The 19021-nt window shown below is 40.8% G+C and overlaps 1 protein-coding gene across 1 annotated transcript in view; it reads left to right on the top strand.

Annotated features, from left to right (window-relative positions):
- Positions 1-19021, top strand: part of LOC140487842 (paxillin-like) — a 158838-nt gene that overhangs the window by 45537 nt on the left and 94280 nt on the right. The window lies entirely within an intron of this gene.

The raw sequence follows: 19021 nt of genomic DNA, 5'->3' as shown, positions 1-19021 counted from the left end.
CCTTTCCTCACTGTTCTTACCAAAATACATCATTTCACCTAAAATAAGAAAGTGTTAAATTTCATCTCTGTCTATCTGTCCATTTCAATCTATGTCTGACTGAAAACTGTTACTCCAGTCAGTTCTGCATAACGTGGTAGTTGCGTTCTTATATGACCCAATGTTATAGAAAATTGTGCAATAGAAATAACTGGGCCTATAGGCAAAACAGGGTTAGAGTAAACCACTAAAATTATCAGTAAAAATAGAGACAAAACTAGTAGTTATCCTAATACAAATGATTACAGTCTAAATAAATATTAAAATCACATTCATGAAATAATACAATAATCTTAACACTTTAAGGGGTTTCTGAGTTTCTTGAGTTACAGTACAGTATTAAGATAGGGGCTGAGGGTCGTCATCAGCATCATCTTTACTTTCAGGTACAGTTCTGGGTTCAGGGTTATGCGAAAGAAAATATTTAGTCCAGAAGTGGACGGCTGTGGTTCATTGTCCTTGGACTGTTTCTTGGAGTTGGCTTAAAAAAGGTATCTAATTTTTGCTGCTTTGCCATCTTCCTCCTTTCTTGAAGAAGCTGTTAACAGGGTGCCAGATAAGACTTTATGCCACAAACTGCTATCCTGCTGTGTTCTGTATTGTAGTCATTGTCTTCTAAGAGCTGCAACTGTTTCTCAACTTCGCTCAGGATAGAAGACAAAAGAGAAGTGGAGGGTTCTTATGCTGCTGCATCCTGGACTACCTCATCTTCATCTCAAGCTTCAATTTCCCCCACAGCAACAAGTTGTTGTAGATCAGTCACCACTACTTCAAATCCAGCTTGCTTTGCAAGAGTGACGCAATGTTCTTTGATTGCTGGAAGCTCCTCTGATGGTTCAATGTCTTTAAAATCATGAAAAAAAACTTGGAGAAGCTTCTGCTAAACTGCATGCAAGCAGTCCTTATTGACATCACCCAGGCCTCCACAATGATATCAATAGTATTTGTAATGTTAAAGCTCTTCCAAAGTTGAAGAACTACTATTGAACAACTATCCTTATTATCCTTCAGTAGATGCAATCAGCTTCCTGTATGTGTGCCTTAAATGATAAGCTTTAAAAGCTGCTGTTGCATCCTGGTCCATGGGTTAACTGAGAGAGGTTGTATTCGGAGCATTTTCTGGTTTCCAGAAAGCTTACCAATGGTGGAAGGATGGCTTGCTGCCTTGTCCAGAATGAGGAGGATCTTGAAATCCAAATCTTTTTTCTCCTGCAATAATTTCGAACGACGTCCTTCAGAATATCAGCAATAAGGTCAGAAAAAATTTGCCCTGACATCCAACCTCTTTTACTTGATCTGAAGTAAACATCTAAAGTTGACTTAAGATAACTGGGTTGGTATAATCGCCAACAGGAGTTTGTGTTTTAAAAATATTGTTCCCCAATTACCAATCATGTTACAACCAAATCGCATTGACATTATAGACGAACGACCTGTATTCATCATCTAATTGCTTACTAAAATAAGGAAGGTTAACATTAGTAAGGTGTCCTATACAACCTTGTGTTGTGACAAAGCATTTTACAGCCAATAAAACACTTCCTTAAAAGTATAATCACTGCTATATTGCAAGGAAAGGCTGTTGCTTATTTGTGCACAGCAAGCTCCCACATACAGTTATATTATTTAACAGAATAATCTAATCTAATTTGCAATATTGATAGTGATAAATGTTGGTCAAGTTACAGATAACTTCAGTGTGATTCCTTGACAAAAGTGAGAAAGGATTTTTTTTCATTTATATTACAGAGCAGTTCAGGCCTCAATTTAACATTTCATTTGAAATGTGACCACTATTTCCTGTCAGGCCAGCTTAGCATGCACACCATTGGTGAAATTTTAAACTGACCTGCACTCTGTCCAACCCTTCCATTTGTCACTTTCTTCCTGGACTCTCCCACTCACAACTTCTCCCTTTGCAGATGATACAAAGATAGGGACAGGTAGCATTGCGGAGGCGGGGAGACTGCAGAAGGATTTGGACAGGTTAGGAGAGTGGGCAAAGAAGTGGCAGATTGAGTACAATGTTGGAAAGTGAGATTATGCACTTTGGTAGGAGGAATAGCGGCATGGGCTATTTTCTAAATGGGGAGAAAATTAAAAAATCTGAAGTGCAAAGAGACCAGGATTCTCTCAAGGTAAACTTGCAGATTGGAAAGCAAATGCAATGATGGTACTTATTTTGAGAGGACTTGAATATAAAAGCAGGGATGTACTTCTGAGGCTCTATAAGGCTTTGGTCAGACTACATTTGGATTTTGAGTGCAGTTTTAGGTGCTATATTTCAGGAAGGATGTACTGGCCCTGCAGTGTGTTCAGAGTACATTCACGAGAATGTTCCCAGGAATAAGGAACGTTTGAGGACTCTGGGTCTATACTCGATGCAGTTTAAAAGGATGAGGGGGGATATAATTGAAGCATACAGAATGCTGAATAGCCTGGACAGAGTTGTTGTTGGGAAGATGTTTCAATTGGTGAGAGAGACTAGGACCCGAGAGTAAAGGGGAAGACCTTTTAGAACGGAGATAAGGAGAAATCTTTTCAGCCAGAGTTAAATCTATCGAATTTTCATTACCACAGAAAGCTGTGGAGGCCAGGTCACTGATTTTATTTAACACTGAGATTCTTGAGGATCAAGGGTTACAGGGAGAAAGTAGGAGAATCGGAGTGAGAAATTTGAGCCATGATTGAATAGCGGATCAGACTCTTGGCTGAATGGCCTAATTTCTGCTCCTATGCCTTATGGCCTTATTCCCTGGCTCACTTGTTATAGAAAGGATATTATTAAACTGGAGATGGGTTTAGAAAAGATTTGCCAGGAATGAAGACTTTGAGATCTAAAAATAGACTGGAAATGCTGGGATCTTTTTCACTGGAGCCTAGGAGGTTGAGGGGTGACCTTATAGAGATTTGTAAAATCATGAGGGCCATAGATAAGGTGAATGACAAGGGTCTTTTCTCTAAGATGGGGGAGTTCAAAACTGGGGAGCATATTTTTAAGGTGAGGGAAGAAAGCTTTAAAAAGGATAAAAGGGGCAACTTTTTTATAGTGGTTAATGTGTGGAACGAACTACTAGGGAAAGTGGTGGATGCAGGCACAGTTATAATGTTTAAAAGACATTTGGGTAAGTTCATAAATAGGAAAGGTTTGGAGGAATATGAGCCAAGTGCAGTCACGTGGGACTAGTTCAGTTTGGGAACATGGTCAGCATGGACTGGTTGGACCAAAGAGTCTGTGTGACTATGACTTCCTCCTTAACACAATTCCTATTCAGAACTTAACTCTCATGAAGGTTCAGGAAAGGTAAACACAAGCAAGACCTCACAAAACCTAGACTTTGACTATATTTGGCATTTCCACTTTAAAAGTTATGAAATCATAAGGAGGCATAGATAGGTTGAATGGTCAAGATCTTTTTCCTCGGGTGGGGGAAGTCCAAAACTAAAGGGCATAGCTATAAGGTGAGAGGGCAATGATTTAAAACACACATTCAAAGGGTGGTGTGTGTATGGAATGAACTGCCAGAGGAAGGGGTGCAGGCTGGTACAATCACAACATTTAAAAGGCATCTGGATGGGTATATGAAAGAAAGAGTTTAGGGGGATATGGGCCAAATGCGTCAAGATGAATTTAGGATGTCTGGTCAGCATGGATGAGTTGGACCGAAGGGTCTGTTTCCTTGCTGTACAACTCTGTGACTCTATCTGCAAACCCTAACCCTATCGCAGATGATTAAAACACTTGTATTGTTATGTAGTAATGGTACAACTATTGGGAGATTGCTGGCAGTAAATTCGAAACCATGCTGTGATCTTCTCAGCCTCTTCCTATCCAAAATATCCTCACTATTAACGTAACTCTCATTGCTTAAGGCTGAGCTCAGCTGTCAGCTGCTGTAGGGGGTTTGGATTGTTAGCCCTGGCCGAATGTATTATGGCATTAAGTAATTTGCAACTTTGCTTCCTCACTCTTGTGCTTTTTGAAAGAGCTGGGAACTTGGAATACAGCTAACTCAAATTGAAATGTTTCAGCTCCTGGTACTGAGAGGCACTCAATAGGAATTCATTTTGTGGTACATTTTGCTTACTTCTGTAGTGGCTGTAGCACTTTGAAAATGTGTTTATAAATAGTGGTTAGTCTGCAGTATAATATGATTTATGAGGCTGTTATAAAGCTACAGCAGTTGAGTGAAGGTAGCTTTGTTTTAATGACCATGGAAGGTGTTTTTGGAGTGGCTTAACTTGGTATCTCTGGAGCAATTTTCAGGATGTTTTTTAATAGCTTTGCGGTGGGTGTGGAAGTAATGGAGTTACTACTGGCTGTGCTGTTGATAGCAATAACGAACTCTGTACAACAATAATGGCTGCATATTGATACTGTAGCTATTTTTTGTCTTTTTTTAAAAAAGCACGCAGAACCTGCTGCTGATTCTAAAATAGCGCTACTAGAGAAAAAGACCAATGTAGTATACACAACATTTTGTCAAGAAAAGAGAGATTTATGGTTGCAGACTTGTTTGCAGCTACTTGACATTGCTTAAGATTCTTTAGGACTTTATATGGAATTTTTTTTTATTTCTGTGTTAGAGTTTGGATGTGAATGTTAATGTCATTCTCGTTTAAATTAAATGTAATCAATCATTGCAATGACAACTTGCATTTACATAGCATCTTTAACATAGCAAATGTCTTGTATTGTGAAATAAAATTGTCACCATCTAAATAAGGAATTATTCAGGCAGTTGACCAAAACATTCAAGCAAAGAGATGGATTTTAAGGACAGTCTTTTAGAATGAGTGGAATGGAGGTTGAGAGAGGGAGTTCCAGAGCTAAGGGCCAAGGAAACTGAAAGCAAGGCCAGCAGTGACTGCATTAGGATGAAGAACAAAAGAAAGGATTGACAACTTTGCAGAATTTTTAAAAATTGAAAGGAAAAAAAAACTAGAGTTTACATAGAACAGGTATCCTCCGCTTTGCAAACGTTCGTTTTAAGCAATTTTGCTTTTACGAAAGAGCTACATTAATAACTGTTTTCATGAATCTGAAGAGGATTTTCGCTTTTAAGAAAAACTGTTACTTTATCCCATGCATCTTCACTTTACGCCACTTTCGGCTTGCAAAAGGTTTCCTGGGAGCGCTCTATTTTTGGATAGCAGGGGTCACCTGTACCTTTGGCTCCACAACACTCCTAAAGCACTTTAGAACCAACGAAATGCACTGTCGGTAACACAGCAGACAATATCTGCATAGGTATTCAGAAACAGCATGATGATAATGCCCAGAGATCATAGAATACCAATAGTGTGGAAATAGATCCTTTGGCCCAACAAGTCCACACCGACCCTCCGAAGAGTAGCCAACCCAGACCCATTCCCCTATATTTACCCCTGACTAATGCATCTAACCTATACATCCTTGAACACTTTGGGCAATTTAGCATGATCAATTCACCTAAACTGCACATTTTTGGACTGTGGAAGGAAACTGGAGCATCTGGAGGAAACCCATGCAGACACTGGGAGAATGTGCAAACTCCGCTTAGACAGTCATCCAAACCTGGACCCCTGGCACTGTGAGGCAGCAATGCTAACCACTGAGCCACCATGCTGCCCAGTTTGCTATTAGGTGAGTTAAGTCCCAAATCCACACACTCTTTAACGAGTGACTACTGTCTATCATTGCACTATTTAAAATGTTGCTTATATTAAAATATTAAGGATAATTTTATTGCAAAATTGATAAATTAATGTAGTAATTTATGAAGCTAGTTTACAAACGAACAAGCAAGCAATAGGTCACTTGGCCCATCGAGTACCATTCGCTAAGATCATAGCTGATATAACTATAACCTCAATTGACCTTTTCTTCTACCCCTGATAATCTTTGACACTCTTGTTAGTCAAAAATCTGTCATAAAATGTGCAATGATTCTACTTTCCTTTTTGATTAGATTCCCTACAGCATGGAAACAGGCCGTTTTGGCCCAACAAGTCCACATCAACCGTCCAAAGAGTAACCCAACCAGACCCATTCCTCTACCCTCTATTTACCCCTGACTCATTTGCCTACCCTATATTTACCCCTGACTAATGCACCTAACACTGGGCAATTTAGCATGGCTAATTCAACTGATCTGCACATTTTTGGGAGTGTGGGAGGAAACCAGAGCAATGGAGGAAACCCACGCAGACACAGGGAGAATGTGCAAACTCCACACACAGACAGTTGCCTGAGGCAGGAATTGCACCCGGGTCACTGGCGCTGAGAGGCAGCAGTGCTAACCACTGAGCCACTATGCCACTTCTGAGGTCAAAGTTTTTCTTTTAGCTCACTGTTCTCATTCTATCACAATTGATACTATTATATTTAGTTGTGAACAGCAGTAACTACAGGCCCCCTCAACATTTGGGTTCTTTCCACTGTTAGGTATAGAATGTTTCCATTTACAGCTTGCATCTATCTCAGTCAGGGAACTTAATCTCGCACTGAAATGCCACAATAAAAATACTTCAGAGAACTAGTTGAGGCAAATTAAACAACTAAGTGAATTTGGGTAAAACATAGCTCAACTTCTGAATAAGTTATGCAGATTTGTATTGAATGTACAAGGAGTACTGGTCTTCTGTCTCTCACAAGTAGCTTCATCCTACTGGTGACCCTCCTGGAGACCTTTTTAAGGATTGAAACAGATTTATATCTGCATCGCTATTTCTTTCAAGCACTGAACTTAATGCTGTGGGGTGGATGGTGGGTTTGGGGAACCTAACATAATTTAATCCTTTTAAATTTCTCCCTTTTCTCCAGAGGGTTCTAATTTCTATGTCTTGTGGTTTTATACAGCAATATGGTTTTCTAGGTTCCGAATTTAAGTAGCAGTGTGGTTCTGTAGGCTCTGGCAATCTGAGCCTTGTTCAAGTTGCATCCTCTGTTAGTGATCCTGGATTAGGAGTGTTCAAAACATCTGTATGCCACACAGTTGAGCGCCAAAGAGCCTTTAGGACCACCTATAAATCCCAAATGTTCATTTCCATTAATTTTTCATTCATCTTAGCTTGCTGTACTTCGACATTTTTTTTGCCACCACTGGGCAGCGGTGCTTCAAGAGTTCTTTTCCTAACTCACCCAAATCACAAAATACAGGCAATATAAACCATCAAAACAGGTGAGCGTAAATGGGACTGGATGTTGAATGCCAGATTTTCCAGATTTTGAAGGATGCTAGTTAAATGATTGTCAGCAGGATGTTTTGCAGTGGAAGTAACTGCATCATATCTTTATCTAATGTGCATTATCAAATGTGGTCACTAGATAAATGATAATTTCCTTCACCTGTTGTTAGAGTAGAGCTATCAATGACCAATTGTAACATTTGCAGTACTACTTTTAACACAAACTGGAGATCAAATCTGAGGTCTGCCAGGGGCATAATGGCTTGTCTGAGTCTGGAATAAGTGGTGAGGGAATCAGCAAATGAGCAAGAAACACTTGACGTCATCCCTAAGAATTTGCCTGTGACAGATATCTGTCCATTACCGCAAATGCACTACTGCACAGTCTTTGTAGAGACAGAAGTCTCATCTTCTCATTGAGGACACTCTCCATTGTGATGTTTAGCATTACCACCATGCTAAATGGAAGAGATTTCTAACAGATCTAACAACCATCAAATCTAACTTTTCATAAGATGTTGAGGAACAGCGTCAGAATTGTACTCGAACATAATCTGGAATTTCATTGTCTGGCATCTTTTACTATTGCCGTAAACCAGGCGATCAACCTCGATTCAATGAAGAGTGCTGGAGAGCAAGCCAGTAACAGTATCAGAAACATCTCTAAAAATAAGGTGTCAAGCTGGTGAAGCTACAACATAGGACTACTTGTATCCAAACAGCATAAGCAGCAAATGTTGCAAAAAGACGGAGCTAAGCAATTCCATAACCAATGGATCTGATATTGGCTCTGTGATCCTATTCAAATCTAGAATGGTGGTCAACTGGAGAATAAGGTTTCGCAAATGTCTTGATTGTGGAACCCAGCACATCACTTCAAAAGATAAGGCTGAAGCACTTGCAACAATCTGAATGATCCAATGTCTCCCTCCTCCAGAGCTCCTCAGCATCACCCATTACAGGCATCATCAAATTTGATTCGCTGCATGTGATATCAAGAAATGGCTGAAGGCACTGGATATTGCAGAAGCTATGAGACTTGACAAGTATTCTGGCAATAATACTGAGAACTTGTTCTCCAGTTCTTGCCACACCCCATGTTAAGTTGTTCCAGCACTGCCATCTACCTGACAATGTGCAAATTGCCCAAATATGTCCTTTCTACAAAATGTAGAACAATTCAAACCAACCAATTGTTGCCCCATCTTTTGATCCATCAGTGAAATGAAGAAATCGGTGATCAACAGTGTTACCAAGCAGCACTTGCATAGCAATTACCAACTCGTTAAAGTACAGTTGTGTTCTGCCAGTGCCGCTCAGGTCCTGACCTCATTACAGTTTTGTATGGGCGAAAGAGCTAAACTCCAGAAGTCGTGAGGGTGCCTTGACATAAAGGCAGCATTTGACCAAATGTGGCATCAAGGAGCCCAGGTTAAATAGTGGGAATTGGGGGAAATCTATTTACTAATTGGAGCACGTGACAAAGGAAGTTGGCTATACTTATGGTATGCTGGTTACCAGTTCCAGGACATCAGTGCAGCCATTTTTCAGACTGTTCATGGTTCAACCATCTTCAGTTGCTTGAATGTTCTTCTCTCCATCTGTCAGAAGTGGGGATATTTGCTAATGATTGCATAATGTTCAGCACCATTTGTGACTCCTTGAATGCTTAAGCAATCCATGATCAAAGGCAACAAGATCTGGACAATATCCAGGCTTGACAAATGGCAAATAACATTTGTGCCCACAACCATAATTCTATTAGTTAAAATAGTGATGGAAAAGGATAGACCAAATCTAAAAGTTGAAGCTTCAAATTGGAGAAAGACCAATTTTGATGGTAGTAGGCAAGCATTTTCAAAAGCTGATTGGGGGTCAGATGTTTGCAGGCTGGAAAATGGGAAGTCTTCAGAAATGAGAACGAGAGTCCAGAGAAAGTACATTCCTGATTGGGTAAAAGGAAAGGCTGGTAGGTACAGGGAATGCCAAATGACGAAAGAAATTGAGGGTTTGATTAAGAAAAAGAAGGAAGCATATGTCAAGTATAGACAGGACAGATCGAGTGAATCCTTAGAGTATAAAGGTAGTAGGAGGATACTTGAGAGAAATCAGGAGGGCAAAAAGGGACATAGCTTTGGTAAATAGAGTTAAGAAGAATCCAAAGGGATTTTACAAATACATTAAGGACAAAAAGGTAACTAGGGAGAGAATAGGACCCCTCAAAGATCAGCAAGGTGGCCTGTGTGGAGCCACTGGAAGTGGGGGAGATACTAAACGAGTATTTTGCATCAGTATTTACTGTGGAAAAGGACATGGAAGATACAGAATGTAGGGAAATAGATGGTGATATCTTGAAAAATGTCCATATTATCGAGAAGGAAGTGCTGGATGTCTTTAAAACGCACAAAAGTCGATAAGTCCCCAGGATCTGATCACGTGTACCCTAGAACTCTGTGCAAAGCTAGGAAACTGATTGCTGGGCCACTTACTAAAATATTTGTATCATCAGTAGTCACAGGTGAGGTGCCAGAAGACTGGAGGTTGGCTAATATGGTGCCACTGTTTAAGAAAGTTGATAAGGACATACCAGGGAACTTATACACCAGTTAGCCTGACATCAGTGGTGGGCAAGTGTTGGAGGAAATCCTGAGGGACAGGATGTACATATATTTAGAAAGGCTAGGACAGATTAGGGATAGACAACATGGCCTCATGCATGGTAAATCATGTCTCACAAACTTGACTAAGTTTTTTGAAGAAGTAACAAAGAGGATTGATGAGGGCAGAGCGGTAAATGTGATCTACATGGACTTCAGTAAGGTGTTCGACAACATTCCCCATGGGAGACTGGTTAGCAAGGTTAGATCTCCTGAAATACAGGGAGAACTAGCCATTTGGATACAGCACTGGCGCAAAGGTAGAAGACAGAGGGTGGAGCGTTGTTTTTCATACTGGAGGCCTGTGACGAGTGGAGTTCCACAAGGATTGGTGCTGGGTTCAATACTTTTCTTCATTTATATAAATGATTTGAATTTGAGCATAAGAGGTATAGTTAGTAAGTTTACAGATGACACCCAAATTGGAATGTAGTGGACAGTGAAGAAGGTTACCTCAGATTACAACGGGATCTTGATCAGATGGACCCAGTAGGCTGAGAAGTGGCAGATGCAGTTTAATCCTGGAGCATCGGTGGTTGAGGGGTACCTTACAGAGGTTTATAAAATCATGAGGGGCTTGGATGGGATAAATAGACAAAGTCTTTTCCCTAGGATGGGGGAGTCCAGAACTGGAGGGCATAGGTTGAGGGTGAGAGGGGAAAGATATAAAAGAGACCTAGGGGGCAACCTTTTCACGCAGAGGGTGGTACATGTCCAGAATGAGCTGCCAGAGGAAGTAGTGGAGGCTAGTACTATTGCAACATTTAAAAGGCATCTAGATGGGTATATGAATTGGAAGGGTTTGGAGGGATATGGCGGAGTACTGGCAGGTGGGACTAAATTGGATTTGGATATCTGGTCGGCATGGACGAGTTGGACTGAAGGATCTGTTTTGTGTTGTACACCTCTGACTCCAATTGCCAGGCAATGACCATCTCCAACAAGAGAAAAGCTAACCATTTCCCCATGACATTCAATAAAGTTACCATTGCTGACTTCCACATTATCAATATCCTGTGTTTCCATTGACCAGAAACTGAACTGTCTATTCAGTTGGTCATTCGTGCATATAACTAGACATGTGTATATGTATCCACACACTTGTGCTACATGAGCAGCATATAACTCACCAGTGCCTGTCCTCCATTTTCAAGGCACAATCAGTGGCGTGATAGAGTACTCTCCACTTGCTTGGATGAATGCAGATCCAATAACACTAAAGAAAGTTGACACCATCCAGGATAAAGCGGTATGCTCATCAATACTGTTATGGACTAGGCCAGACCACTCAAAACATTCTTAAGCAGGCAGCTGCAATTTGTTTTGGTAAATGTACAGTGAAAATTACTCAGAGTAAGATAGCTAGATTGACTACTAGATTTTAAAACAGAAAAATTTATTCACACAATTATACAATGAAACATAAAGAACAGAATAAAGAACCCCTACAGAACACGACCTATCCAACTAGACTTAATTATGCTGTTCCAAATGCACACAACAGTCACAATAGGCAAACTCCCTTTCAAAAAACCAGTATCAATGGAACACATGCTTACAGGTTGAAGTTGAAGGGCAGAAAAGAGGGAGAATTTCAACACAGCTACTGTTAAACTTCCCAGTTCAAGACTGAACTAAAACTGCTCAGCTCAGGTCAGCTCAGCTAGACAGCTGACCACATCCCTGTCTTTATACAGGTCACTACTAAAGCATGACCACTTTGGTCTGAAGTCTCATCTGTTTACATAGAAACAAAAGGCACTTTTAAAATCCTACTCATCTCTGTACCAAGCCAGACTGACTGGAGTCCAGCCCAGTTTATTGCCCCTCTTGGGGGAAAAAAAAATCAAGGACAGAGTCTCCTTGAGCCAAGGAACAGCTTTTAGCGAAAAAGGGACTAGCTTTGTGACACCTCCCTCCTTTCAAAAAAAATCCATCAAATACCAAAAGATGGCTTCATTTTTAACACTTCAAAACCTGGTTAGTAGTCTAAACACACATATACACTATACTAACTATAACCATGCAAACATGCACAACCATATGCAAATTTAGGCCACGGCACACCCACCACCGAACACCTCCATATCTCATTCGAGTCTCTAATGCATCGGCTATCATGCTTTTGCAACCTGCCACATGCACAATTGTCAAATTGAATGGCTGCAACAACAAGCTCCATCTAAACAGTCTGGCACTTTTGTCCTTAAGTTTTTTCCACAAATGTCAATGGGTTGTGATCAGTGTATACGATTGTCTCAGATGCATTGCTGGTAATATAAGCACTGAAATGTTGTAATGTCAACATCAAGCTTAAAGTTTCTTTCGCCACTGTTGAATATTTCTGTTGATGAACATTCAACTTCCTGGAAAAATACCCGATAGGTCTTTCTATCCCCTTGTCATCCTCCAGCAGCACTGCACTGACACCCACATCGCTGGCATTGATAGCCACCTTGAAAGGCTTCGTGTAATCTGGTGTGACTAATACCGGGGTAGTAGCTAATACCATTTTTAGGCTGTCAAATGCCTTTTGACAGTCCTCTGTCCACTGAAACTGAGTGGAGCAGCCTTACTGCTGAAAGTCGGCACAAACTTCCAGTAAAACTCATTTAATCCCAGGAACCATAATATACCACTTTATTTTTGTCGATGGTGTGGGAAATTCCCCAATTATTTTCTGTTTTGCATCTCATGGGGCCATTTGTCCATGTCCAATAACATGGCTTTGGCAAATTCACTTTTAGCTAGGTTTACCACCAAGGCTACCTTCTGAAGTCGATCGAACAAGTCCGAGAAATGCTGTAAATGTTCTTCCCATGAGTGACTAAAAATCGCCAGGTCATCAATATACACCACACAGTTGGTAATTCAGCAATGACCTTATTAGTTAGTCTCTGAAATGTGGCTGGAGTGTTTTTCATACCAAATGGCATGACTTTGAACTGATATAGTCCATTTGGTGTTATGAAAGCTGAAATTACCTTTGCTCTGTCTGACAGAGGTGCTTGCCAGTAGCCTCTGAGAAAGTCCAACTTAGAAATGTAAGTTGCTTGTCCCACTTTTTTGACACAGTTCTCCAACCATGGAATTGGATATGCATCAGTCTTTGTAACAGCGTTGACTTTGCAATAGTCCACACATAACCATTGGGTACCATCTGACTTTGGCACCATGATTATGGGTGAGCTCCAGTCACTGTAACTCACTTCGATTTATGCCACCTTGGAGCATGTGCTGTATCTCCTTCTGAACCTGTGCCAACTTTAGAGAGTTAAGCCGATAAGGATGTTGCTTAATTGGAACAGCATCTCCTATATCTACATCATGCACAATTAGGTTAGTACTTCCCAGTTTATTTCCACATATCTCTCCATATGTAATAACTCTTTCAGGTCATTTTGATTTTCTTGTGGAAGGTAACGCAATAATTTATCCCAATTTTTGACAACTTCATTGTCCAATTTGATTTGAGGAATATCAAATTCAGGATCCTCTGAACTTGGTTCTCCTTCTGTGCTGTATTCAACGGTGGTGAAGGAAACTTTAAGCTTGATGTTGACATTACAACATTTCAGTGTTTATATTACCAGCAATGCATCTGAGACAATCGTATACACTGATCACAACCCATTGACATTTGTGGAAAAACTTAAGGACAAAAGTGCCAGACTGTTTAGATGGAGCTTGTTGTTGCAGCCATTCAATTTGACAATTGTGCACGTGGCAGGTTGCAAAAACATGATAGCCGATGCATTAGAGACTGGAATGAGATATGGAGGTGTTCGGTGGTGGGTGTGCCGTGGCCTGGGGTTAACACCTTCTCTGCTTGCTGTCCTTCCTTATCAACATACCTTTTGAGAGTACAGAGGAATTTCGATTACCTGAACGTGATGGGCGGCACTATTTCATTCGGATAATTGATTATTTGGTTAAATTTGATTCAATTCCTTTCTTCTGGGGCTTGGGAGTTTTCTATTATGTCTGCTCCCTGCTCAGGAGACTAGACAACAATACACCGCACACAAGCCCCCACCCTCCCTCCCCCAACCCTGTCCAACACCACACCCCCCACCCAATCCCCAACCCTGTCCAACATTTCCCCCAAACCTGTCCAACGCTGTCCTCTGCCCTCCCCCAACACCCCCCTGCCCACCCCCAACCCCGTCCAACACCACACCCCCCGCCCAAACCCTAACCCTGTGCAACACCATCCCCTGCCCTCCCCAAGACCGCCGCTCCCCCGTTTGCTCCCATCCATCGTCCGAACCCCGTCCGCCCTGCCCCCGTGTCCGCACCATCCCCCTGCCCCTGTCAGTCCTCCTCACCCTCCAGAGCAGCCGGACTGGGCACCTACAGTAAGACTGCTGCTGCCTCTGTCCGGTAAGTCTCCAAATACGCATGCACACACACAACCTTTCACTACAACGTTTTGACAAGTTTCACCACTGCCCTGTACAGGGCAATGTTAGAGAGAATATCTGGGGAAGGACGGTTTAGGGTTACACCCTATGTAAAGCTTCAGGGAAAGAGTGAGGGGAGGTGGCAGGAGGTCAGTCATTTGGAGACTGTGCCTGGATTGATGTCCAGGACTGTTCTTGGCAGCATTTCAGTGAGCCGAGTTCGTTTTTAATCATTGTGCCTGTAAACAAAAGACACAATCAGGGTTGAAACAACTCTTTGATGTAATATTTCTATTGAGACTTCAATCTTTACTCTATGCTTCTATTATATTAGATTAGATTAGATTACTTACAATATGGAACCAGGCCCTTCAGCCCAACAAGTCCACACTGACCCGCCAAAGCGCAACCCACCCAGACCCATTCCCCTATATTTGCCCCATTCACCTAACACTACGGGCAATTTAGCATGGCTAATTCACCTAACCTGCACATTTTTCGACTGTGGGAGGAAACCGGAGTACCTGGAGGAAACCCACGCAGACACAGGGAGAATGTGCAAACTTCACACAGACAGTCACCTGAGGCGAGAATTGAACCCGGGTCTCTGGCGCTGTGAGGCAGCAGTGTTAGTCTGATATTCAGCTTTGGATAATCTGATATTCGGATAATTGATATTTGGATAATTGAGGTTCCTCTAAATGGGAAATGAGAGGTTCTGCATTTTGGCAGGAAAAATATAGAGGAGATAAATAATAAATGGAGAAGAGTGCAGAAAGCTACTGCGCAGAGATATTTGGGAGTCCTCCTACGTAAATCTCAAAAAGGTAGCATACATGTTCTGCAGGAAATAGGGAATGTTGCCCTTTGTTTCAAAGGGAATGGAGTACAAAAATACGGAGGTTTTTCAAAAACCTTAAAAAGCTATTGTCAGATTATTGCTGGAATGCTGTAAATGGTTTTGGCTCATTATCTAAGGAAAAATATGATCACATTGGAAGCAGTCTTGAGAAGGTATGCTGGGCTGATCCTGTCTGTGGAGGGGAGGAGAGGTTGAGTAGGTTGGGCCTGTGCTCATTAAGTTCAGAAGAATGAAAGGTGACCGTATTGAAACATACAGATTCTTTGGGGACTTGATGGGTTAGATACAGAAAAGTTGTTTTCTTTTGTGGGAGAGTCTAGGACCAGGGGGCATATTCATAGAATAAGGGTTTGCCATTTTACAACAGATGAGAATTTTCTTCCATGTAGTCGTGAATTTGTGAAAATCGTCACCACAGTGTGGTATGAAGGATGGTTCATTAAGTATATTCAAGGCTGAAATAGAGTTTTAATCAGTGAAGGAATCAAAAGATATGTAAAAAAGGCAGGAAAATAGGATCTGTCTAAACTGGACAAGATACAACACTGCTATGAGCATTAAGATGACAGGGTGACTTGCCAGTGCAGCTAGGGAGGATTTAATTTATCAAGAAGTCCAATGAACAAGTTAGATAAGTTGAGAGCACTAGGTACTTGGCTGTACAATAGCATAGCTATTACAGAAACATGGCTCAGTAATGGTTGTTAACATTCTCAGTTACAAAGCTTTCATGTGGTCATTGAGATGATAAAATAAGATGGTGGCAGTATGATAATGAACTGATTTGTCATGATCTCATTGAATGGTGGAGCAGACTTGGGTACATTAGTCGAGGGTAAATATAGGGTAGGGGAATGAATCTGGGTGGGTTACTCTTTGGAGGGTTAGTAGGGCCAAAGGGCCTGTTTCCACACTGTAGGGATTCTGTGAAAACTTAATGGGCTGCATGGCCTGCTCCTGCTCCTTTTTTTGTGTTATGGTCCCTCAGTTGATCCTACATGGCATAGTTTGTTGATTCTTCCAGCTGTTATTGTTTATCTAATATTGCATAACAAAATATTTCATTCACGTTGTGGGTGTAAAGTTTTTTTACTTGCAGTGATTGATGGTAATGAAGAGATGTATACACAGTTATGACTAGATAGAAGTAGAATTTTCCCCACGCATAGTTTCGTAATAGTTCACTTATTTTTTTTTAAAAAGACAGGTCATTTCCTTTACCAGTAAGTAGACAGACAAATGTCTTTTGGTGTGGCACTGAGTCATGGAGCCCAGAGAAGTTCTAAGTCTCAGCCTTTGTTTGAGTGAGTAAGCTAATTCAGTAACAATGGAGGTCAGTCATAGTGGATAGTGCATTCCAGTAGGAATTGTAAGAAGTATATCTGATGGGATGAATGTCTTCAGTCATTTTGAATTTCTTTTACCTGGAGTTTGAATTCATTTCTAAAATGTGTCATTCACAGGAAGGAATTTGTTCTGAGGTCTGCATTCGTAATATCGATAAATGTGTTCTTAACTCTCGTGGGATTGTCTTTTATGCCTTCCCGTCTTTCAGAAATAAATTGCCAGCTACATTTTTATAATTGAGTTCTCCAAGGTATTGCTCGTGGGCCAGCATGCACCGCGAGTATGATTTGTGATAGTTACAGCGATGTAACCTAAGACGTGTAGTAATTTGCCCATTGATGCAAAGCAGCAAATTGACAGAACGCGATTGAGGCAGTTTAAAACACTTCTCTGGGACTGAAAAATACAAATATCAGATATGTTTGTAATTTATTGCTATGTTATATAACTTGTTATGGATGAACACAACTTCCTTTCTCACTTGCCCCCTCTCTGATCAGCCCCTTTCCCCTGACTCTTTTTTCTGTATTTACATTATCTTTTTAACCTCCTAATCCATTTGCAATATTTACTTAGATGTAAGTGCTTTAGTTCATTCTTTGCTTTTTCCTTCTCCCACTGCAAAACCACTTATGTTTTTCTCTATGTATCTGCTCAATTTGAAAGAGTACATTCTCTCCTAAGTCTCTGCAGCAGATTTTGTAATTTTGACCAGGAAAGTTGCTTCCAGTTTTTTTTTGAAATCAAACTCTCCAAAGATGTTGCGATGAACTTCTGGAGCAGAGGGCGGATTTTAACACAGGCCCCCTGCTTCAGACGTAGGAACACAACCACTGTACCAGAAGAGTACCTTTCATAGTTTATTCCATATCTTTTGTTTTTGTAAACAACCTGTTCAGAGATGTTTTGACACATGTCTAGAGAAGATGGGTCTTGAACCCAGATCTCCTGGTTCAGAGGTAGAGTTCACAAGTACCACTTGAGTCGCTTGAATGAACCTGTTCAGATGTTCGCTGACCTGCCCTTGGAGCAAGTGGATTTTGAACCTTTGGCCTTCTGACTGAAAGGTACAGATACTACCAACATACCACAAAAGCACTAAGTGTTTCTTTCAAAGTTGATACTCCAATGCTTAGTACCTAAACAGAGAATTTCTTTAATGCAGCCTGAACCTGGGTAATTAATGACACCAGCAATCTGTGGCCAGAACCAGTGTCTCTTGTATATCACGCTTTGACCCTGTTGCAAACATTGGCCCAATCAAAGATTATTAAAACAAAGTTAAAGATTTGTATGTAAGGTCTGAAGTTGCATGAAATGCTGACTAAAAATCTCCCCTGCAACTTGGAATTGGTTATAAATGTTCTGTCTAGTGCTGCAGTACAACTGGGTCTTGCAAGTTCACAAAAGCTTAGTGAAAGCTACAACTTTCAACGTGCACCTCTCTTATGCTTTCTCTCTGAAACATGCAAGATTTGTTGTAACCCCTAGCATTTTTCTGCTTGATTTCTTTATGACACGGATTACCTAGCGTCTACAGAAACAGCATGAAATTGCCAGTTTTCATGATGCATCAGTCTGTTTTGCACAGAATTTGTCAAAATAGCTGGAACCTTGCATCATCCCAGATCCAGATTAAATTTTTAACTGCTGTTCCAAACAAAATGGCAAGAATAGTGAAACATCTTGCTGATAATTGATCAGTTTTATAGTTAATGTACTGATTTTAATATTTCTTGAAAATTTTATACATTTGTCTGTAAAGTCGTCCATTTACGTTGCTGCACTTTATGTTCCATTATTTTAATGTTTATTCTTTGGAGCCTGTTTTCCAGATTTTATTTTTGTCATTTTTTGTTTCAATGTCATTTCTGTGTTGTCAGTCTTAGAATTGCACATGTGGTCATCACAGATCCGCATAGTTCTTACCTTCCAGTGCCTCATCCTTTTGGTTTGGTGGTAGACTGGGGGCAGAATCATCCCTGTGCACTCAGCAATTCCCGACACGGTTTCTCTGATCACGCTTGAGAGTGAACTCAGATTGGGAGGAGGAGGGAATTGCTCAAAATGTGACTGAGAGCAGGAAAAGTGATTTTTGTAGAGGAAAGAGACAAAAGACACATCAGCTGAGGGGAGTGAGTAGAGCAGTTGAAGCTGCTGATGGTTTTGGGCAATGCGCCACTGCTGCAGATCCTGCATGAAGCAGAGAAGATATCAGCTCCAGACAGACGTAACAGCGCCCCAGTTCATCCAAAAAATACAACTTCCTTCATGTTTAGCCTTCTCATTTTTATGAAGTGGAAGTCTTGTTATTTATCAATACTATAGCGTTTGTTAGGTTGTAATTTCCTATTTATGATGTAATAAATACTTACCTCCTTGTAGTCATATGTTACTTTGGTAGAAATGTTACCCACTGAGTAACCAGAAATGCCAATTTTTAAACCCATTATGTGAGATTCAATGTTTTCCCTTCACTGAAGACTGTATTTATGTGCTTACTTCATTTTATAAGTTACTTCAGCTAAGAATGAACAGTGCAG

This window comes from Chiloscyllium punctatum, chromosome 17 (genome assembly GCF_047496795.1).
Source record: "Chiloscyllium punctatum isolate Juve2018m chromosome 17, sChiPun1.3, whole genome shotgun sequence".
NCBI classification, from domain to species: Eukaryota; Metazoa; Chordata; class Chondrichthyes; order Orectolobiformes; family Hemiscylliidae; genus Chiloscyllium; species Chiloscyllium punctatum.
The sequence above is the reverse complement of the archived record's forward strand: the minus strand, read 5'-3'. Positions and strand labels throughout refer to the sequence as shown.